Here is a 7,478-nt window from a genome sequence, read left to right on the forward strand (position 1 = left end):
CCCTGGCCCGGAGGGCCCCTATAGTCTCCCGATCCGGTTCTGCCCTATTTCTAGGAAGGAGGGAAGGGGAAGGTTGAGCCGGAGCGCCCCATGGGTCGTGTGCGATGTCCTTCGGGGCGGGGGGGGGGCTGGGGGCGGCGGGGGGGGGGAAGGCAGGGAAACAGGAGTGGGCCGAGAGAAGTGATGGGGCGGTTTCTTTGCTGATTTATTTTAACCCGAGGTTCTACAAGGCACTGACAGTTGGGATAAATTAGCCGGGCTTCGCAGCCTCCTAATGAGAAGGTATTATTTCAGCACCTCGGAAGGAGCGTGAAAAATGAGAGAGACACCATCCAGAGGTGTCGGATCGATTCACGATCAGGGTGTAAATTATATACAACTAAATATCTAACCGCTGATACAGGGCTCCTTAGCTCAGAAATGCAACATTAAACAAAGATTATAAACCAGCGCTGGGCAGGCGAATAAATGGAGCCAGGCGGCTGGAGCTTTTCCTTTCATTCCCGCCCTTTCTCCTTCCTTCTCTTCCTTCCTAGAAGAGAGGAAGAGAAAAAGAGGACAAATGGGGGGAAAAGGAAGTTAGGAAGGGAAGAAAGGAGGTTTTGTCGCCCTCCCTCCCTCCCTCCCTCCCTCCCTCCTTCCCCTTCCTTCCTTCCTTCCTTCCTTCCTTCCTTCCTTCCTTCCTTCCTTCCTTCCTTCCTTCCTCTTTGGATTTCAATAACTTTTTCTCCATGGGAAGGACACGGGGATCTCTCTTCTAGAAATGGCTTTCCCAATATTTCAAAGAAAGAAAGTGGAAAGCGGGATTTCTCGGTAGAAAGAGACACCGCGGCGCCGTGGAGGCCCTTCTCAGTTGGCCCCCACCCTCAAATATCCATTTAGGATGAGGGAGCTGTCGGTAATTATATAATTTAAAATCCATTTAACACTGGCTAGCACCACAGTAAATATATGCATATTGCTAATAAGATTTACACAATTACGCCGGTCAAACACGGGGAAATGTTTACCGCTTTTCACAATAATAAATAATAAAAGGAGAGAGAGAGAGAGAGAGAGAGAGAGAGAGAGAGAGAGAGAGAGAGAGAGAGAGAGAGAGAGAGAGAGAGAGAGAGAGAGAGAGAGAGGGGAGGGAAAAAGTATGGGAAAAAAACTTTCTGGAACTTGCCATTCTTTCCTCTAAAAACACACCCTACGTGAAGAGTGTGTGTGTGTGTGTGTGTGTGTATTTGGATTTCCCAGACCTTTTTGGTAGACTAAGGAAGCGGCTAGAAAATGCGGCAGCTCATTTGCCCCTCTCCAAAATAAAACCGAATATTTATAGAATAGGATTTTTGCAGTTCATAAAATGCAAGCCTCAGTTAATCCTCGGGAGGGCGGCTATGTGGTTAGGTAAGAGTTGGTTACCCAGGCAAAAAAAAAGGGGGGGGGGAGAAAGAATGCCAGAACTCCAGAGGGCGGCCTGCGCCCCCCCTTTTTTATTTTTAGGATCAAGCTTGAAATATTAAGAACCGGAAATGTTTATTAAGTATACCGCAGCCCCCGCAGGTTTCTCCCCCCCCCTCCGCCTGCCCGCCGCTGCCTCCCGGACCAGAGGGCGAAGCGAGCAGGCCGCGGTAGGTCTTCGCCTCTGGGTGTCGAAGAATAAGGGGGGGTGGATTTGAGGAGGGGGGGGCTCCCGAATTTTTGCATCTGGCAGCTCGAGCTTGTTTTCTAGAAAGAGGAATTTACCAATCAGCTTAACGGTCAAGCGCGGTTCAGCGAACCACCCCTTTGCCACCTTCGGCTCCGAATTTCTGGGCCGGGGGCTTATTATGGGATAGGGAGCGAGTCTTCCGCTTCCCGGCTCTCTTTCTGGCCTGGCGCGTCCTGAACAGGGAGCCTGAGGTCAGGCAGGTGGGGAGGAACAAGGAAGGCCGCGTTGGGCTCGGAGGCAGCGACCCCCTCCAGAAAGGGCCCTGGCGAATCTCCTTGGCCCTCCCTGCCAGAGAAAGCGGGCCCTTTAGGCCTGGGCACAGCCTCACCTTGCCCGTCAAGGAAATGGGCGGAGAAGCGTCTTTCAGCAAGGGAGCCATGCCTTTTCACCTCCTACCGGTATTCGTTGCCTGGGAGCCTGTCGGGAGGGGGGGATTGCGGGGGAAGGATTTTTCGGGGGGCAATGGCATGGGCTGTTTGGAAAAGCCAAGGTGGACTTTGGGGAGGGCCAGTCAAGAAACCCGGAATGGATGACAAGAGGAAGGCAGGAAGGAAGAAAGGAAGGAAGGAAGGAAGGAAGGAAGGAAGGAAGGCAGGAAGGAAGGAAGGAAGGAAGGAAGGAAGGAAGGAGAGACGAAGGAAGGAGAGAGTGAGTGAGTGAGTGAGTGAGTGAGTGAGGAAGGGGCTCTGGATTTGGCCTAGGGGGCGTTTAGGAAGAGGAGCATCCCACCCTCCCCCCCCCCGCAGGTCACTCCCAGAGGCTCCGCACATCCACCCGCGTGTGTCTGGCTGTTCCTGGGAAGGTTAGGATGGCGCTGCTGCTCGGCTGCTGGTTTCTGATCCTTCCTCTCTTCAAGAACGTGGGAAGGAAGGAGAGGAAGGAGGATTTCCGGACCCGGCAAACGTCCCCTGGCTTCCAATAGACGGCTGCCCCGCCGAGCTCGCCCCGTTCCCAGCTTTAGACCCTCAGCCGCTTTTCCGTCCAAGGCAGCCCTGCTGGATCCCGCTTCCTTGGAAGTCTCGGGAAGACAGGTGGAGGGAGGGAAAAGACCCCCCCCCCGTCCCTCGCTGGCCCCCTTCCGCGGCTTTAGCTGCTTGGCCGCCGAAATGTGTGAGGAGGATAATTCAAAATATCGCTTCTCTCCTCCTGGTGGCTAATCCGGTTCCTTTTAGCCGCCTTGAAGATGACATGTCTGGACAGGCTGCCCTTTTACGCTCACCTGCTGTTCCCTTTTAAATTGGGGGGGGGGAGGGAGGAGGAGAACGCGCCAACCTGCCTGGAAATAAATATTGAAACAAAAGATGTCTGACCCTCTTTTCGCAAATAAATCGAATAAATACATAAAATAAAGTTCATGTCTTAAATTTCCCCGGCTTTCTGGTTCTCGGCTGTAAGCTCGCCCGATTGGAATGTCTTTGGTTCCTTTTAGATGACAAACTTTTCCTTTTTAATTTTTTTTTCCGAATTAGGGCCTCTGATCAAGCCCAATCTCTCCAAAAGAAGGGGAAATAATAGGGAAAGAGGCAGGGAAGGAAGGAAGGAAGGAAGGAAGGAAGGAAGGAAGGAAGGAAGGAAGGAAGGAAGGAAGGAAGGAAGGAAGGAAGGATCAGAAAGAAGGAAGGCCTGGAAGGAAAGGGAGGGAGGAAGGAAGGGAGGGAGGGAGGGAGGGAGGAAGGAAGGAAGGAAGGAAGGAAGGAAGGAAGGAAGGAAGGAAGGAAGGAAGGAAGGAAGGAAGGAAGGAAGGAGAAAAAAGGGAGGCAGGCAGGCAACTGCATTTGGATTAAAGAACTAAACTAAACAGAGGCCTCCACAACACACATTTATTACCCGCCTCGGAATAATTGAAATTTCCTCTTGGACCAAGCCCATATCCGTTTAAATAATTCTATGGGTGTCTTGTCGCGATAAAAGATTATCTGGAATTCTATTAAAAAGCGCAGGAGCGCCCGATTTCAAAATCCGATTTGGCGACTTTTCAATAACTATCAGTCATCTAATCTTTTCAACAACCTCCCGCCGTTCAAGCTTTATCTGAAAGTTTGCAGCGTTTCGGGAGACGCCCCCTCCCCTCCGTCTCCCCCCCCCACTTATCCCAGCCTCTTTAAACACAAACGCACACAAATTCGGGGGGTGGGTGGGGGGCGGAACGGCTGTCGGTTGCCGTTCGCCCTGAGATTAAGGGGATGTTAATAGCGGGCGCGCGTGGTTGGCTTGCGTGCATCTGGGCGCGCTTCAGTCTTACCGACAAAGGACACCCTGCTTTATTCCATGTGTTTTTTTAATAAAAAAAGGAAAAGGAAAAAAGGGCTCCACTTCAGGGGAAAAAAACATGCTACGATTATCCCCTCCTTCTCTCCCCCCCCTTTTTTTTTCCTTTTTGGAGTTCAAATCTCACCTGCAGGTTATTTGAACAAATGATTGTTGCCTGTTTATGGCGTAATTACATCAACCCACATTTGGAATGCAAAGCCAAATATTAATTAAAGGCTCAGCTTACTCCTCGCTCGCTTCGACAGGGGTTCTGTATCCATAACCACGAATTAATGCCAGATTTCTCTTTAATCCCCCCCCCACTTATTACATTTTTCCCCCTGTTAATTTTGGACTGTTTAATATCATTGCACAGCCTAATTTCCTTTGTTTATGCGTAAAGTATCATTTTTAATTGTCAGTAGATAGTCTCTCCTGCACGCAAAAACCCTTCAAATGCCCAGAACGGCACTAATTGCTGTTAATTTTCTTCATTAATTTCATTTACTCTTCAACCTCTTAACTATTTTTTTTTAAAAAAAGGAATCCTTTTTTTCCCCCAGCAAAGGAAGAAACAGGCCGAGGTAAACAAGAAAGAATTCTTCCTTGCAGCTTCTCTAGGGATGAATGCAACCTCCCCCTTTTTAATTAAACCCAAGGCAGCCCTCTGCCAGCCCTAAATTAATCCCGGTCCACCCTATTAAAATAAAACCTCCATGTCTAACCGCAGTCTACCACAGAATCTCTGTTTATCAATAAAATCGGGGATGGTTTATATTAATCCTATGTTATGCAGGATCATCTCTCCCCCCCCCCCAAATTGTTCTAGTCTGTGGAAATTCATGTGGCGCACAGAAGGTGTGTGACTAAGACATATTTTACTTAATCATTATTTACTGATCAAGCCACAACTGGCTGCATTTACGCAACCTACCAAGCTATAAATCAGTTTTTTCCAGCCAGAAGGGATAAGCGTAGAGGCCAGATCCAGACACTTTTGGATCTGGGCCAACAGATCTGTTTTTCTTAACCCTAAACATTTTGTTTTCTAGCAACCGGTGGGTAACCATGATTAAATTACAGCATGTCATTCCTTTCTGCCAAAGACTGCTCATACCAAAGACCACTGCATCCTGTGATTCCTTCCTCTGTCCTATTACAGACAGTCCTCAAATTATGGCCACAATTATGGCTGAGGAATTCTGGGAGTTGAAGTCCACAAGTCATAAAAGGGCCAACTTTGAAGACCCCCTGGTCTAAACTGACTTGAGGGCACTCACTCACTCAATTGATCAACCAACACGAAGACCGATCTCCTTTGAGATGTCCATAATACTGGAGAGATAGAAGGAAAGTGAGAAAGACAAGCAGCAGCAAGGTGGATGGGCTTGAGGACACCAGCCATGCAGGCACCATTAGAAGATCTGAGAGGCCTGGTTGGGGGCAGGTTGTCCTGGAGAAACTCTTACTTATCTGGTTGCTACAAGTCAACACCAATATGATGTCCCAGAATCTGTCAAGGTTACTAAGTGTGAGCTCTTGTGTTGATTGTGAAGCCAGAAGCTCCTATGTTTTGGGGGTGAGTCTGGAAAGTCATATGTGTTTGTGATCTCAGTCCAGGGTGTTGCCACTCATGTAGTTGGGAGGGGGCCCATCAATAGCTATGACCCCTGATATCTAAGAAGACTCTTCCCATCCATAAAGACAATAGATCTCAGGATACAGGGAAGCTCCTTGTGAAGGCCTTCAAGACTGGCCACTTAAAATTGACCTTTTTTTAGTAATAAGAGGGATTGGCCATTGCTTTATCCATGGATGCTTTTTCAACTTCTCAGTCTTGACCAGGCCTCTTAGAATTTTTCAGCCAGCATGGGATTCTGGGAGTTGAAGTCCACAGGTTTTAAAATTGCCAAGATTGGATACTCATGGTCTAGGCCAGGGGTTTTTCAAACTTGGCCCTTCTATGACTTGTGGACTTCAACTCCCAGAATTCCTCAGCCAGGCATGCGTGATAAGATGATAAGTCACTTCTTCCAGTGCCGTTGCAACTTTGAATGGTCGCTAAACGAATTGTTGTAAGTCGGGGATTGACTGACTGCATGCGTGGTGTGTGTGTGTGTGTGTGTGTGTCTACACACAGAGAGACACACACAGGCCACCTTTTCCCACACTTAGAGATGGCAGCTGAGTTTACCTTAGGCCAGGGGTAGGCAACCTTGGCTCTTTTATGACTCGTGGACTTCAACTCCCAGAATTCCTGAGCCAGCATGGCTCAGCTTGGAAACCTCTCCATTTCTCCTCAGCATGGCTGGCTCAGGAATTCTGGGAGTTGAAGTCCCAAAGTCATGAAGGGGCTATAATTCCCCATGCTGGCTCAGGAATTCTGGGAGTTGAAGTCATAAAAGAGCCAAGGTTGCCTACCCCTGCCTTAGGCAAACACAGGGAAGGGAAGGCCTGCCAGGGAATTTCTGGGAAAGTCAGGGCTCCAAGCATCCTTCTGCATTCTGTGGTCCTCCTTCAGGTCCTCCCCTTTTCCTCTCTTCCTCCTCCTCCTCCTCCTCCTCCTCCTCCTCTCTCTCCTTCTCCTTTCCCTTTCTGACCTCCCCTCCCCTCCCTTCCTCTGTCTCTGCTCCTGCCTCCAGTTCCCCGCCAGCCACTCCGGTTCTCACTACTCCCAATATGGCTGGGCAGCCCCCTTCCCTTTTCCCTCTCATTATCACCTTTTGAAAAGTGTTTCATTAAGAAACACCGCTTTTGATTAATTATCGACAGAATGCTGACCAGAAAAAAAAGAGGAGACAGAAATGAAATTAGTCTCTGACCCCGTCTGCATAACACTGAAAATTCATCACCTACCCTTTTAATATTGAAAAGCAGTTTCAAATTCTAATAGAAAAAAAATAGTGTCTTTCCCCCCACCACCACCAATGACACCCCCATCACCTAAAGCCCCCCAGTCCCAACCATCCTTGGTCTTTATTAATGCCCCCAGGCGAGTGCCGATATTGCTTTCAATCTGGCACTTTCTGTTCATTTCAAATTTATTATATGGAACGCACTTCATTTTCAAATATTTTTCACTGTTTCTTTTTAATTTTGTTCATTGTTAAGCACAGATGAGGAAGGCCTTTTAAAATATTTAAGTTATTGGGCGGGGAGGGGGGAGAGAATTCTGACATGCAGATGGAACATAATGCCCACTGCCCCTCTAATAAATTCAAGTAGAAACAATTGTAATGGTCATATTCTTAACTGTCCCCTTCAGACATAAAGACAATATTGGGAATGTTAGAAGCACATTATTTAAAATAGGATGAGCTTTTTGAACTGGAAAGAAAGAAAGAAAGAAAGAAAGAAAGAAAGAAAGAAAGAAAGAAAGAAAGAAAGAAAGAAAGAAAGAAAGAAAGAGAAAGAAAGATGGAGGAAAGGAGAGAGGGAGGTAAGAAAGAAAAATAAGAGAGATGGAAGAAGAAAGGAAGAAAGGAAGAAAAATAAGAAAGAAAAGAAAGAGAGAAGGAAAGAAAGAGAAGGA

This window comes from Vipera berus (assembly GCF_964194415.1).
Source record: "Vipera berus genome assembly, chromosome: 13".
Taxonomy (NCBI): Eukaryota; Metazoa; Chordata; class Lepidosauria; order Squamata; family Viperidae; genus Vipera; species Vipera berus.